This window comes from Penaeus monodon, chromosome 23, assembly GCF_015228065.2.
Source record: "Penaeus monodon isolate SGIC_2016 chromosome 23, NSTDA_Pmon_1, whole genome shotgun sequence".
NCBI classification, from domain to species: domain Eukaryota; kingdom Metazoa; phylum Arthropoda; class Malacostraca; order Decapoda; family Penaeidae; genus Penaeus; species Penaeus monodon.
Genome location: NC_051408.1, coordinates 36,753,124 through 36,753,443, shown reverse-complemented (window position 1 = coordinate 36,753,443; position 320 = coordinate 36,753,124).

The following is a 320-nucleotide window of genomic DNA, read 5'->3' as shown; positions in this document are numbered from 1 at the left end:
AATATGAAATTCAGCATACGTTGAATTTGAATTTTCAATAAGCTGGAACGCCATTAATAATAAAGACTTTTGAAATCTACTTTTCCAGCTGGAATGATGACTTTTCTTTGTTTATTATGCTTAAATTCGTAAAACTAGAATTTAGAGAACCGTCAAAACGAGGAATGAAGCGAAGGAACAGAAATAGTCGATCATAACAAAGAGAAAGTGCAAAATGGTCGTTCGTATTCGTGTCTATGCTTCCGTGACGTCAGAATGATAACGATGACGTCAGAAAATCATCACTCGCCTGATGGTACCTAATTGGTAATAGGATATTT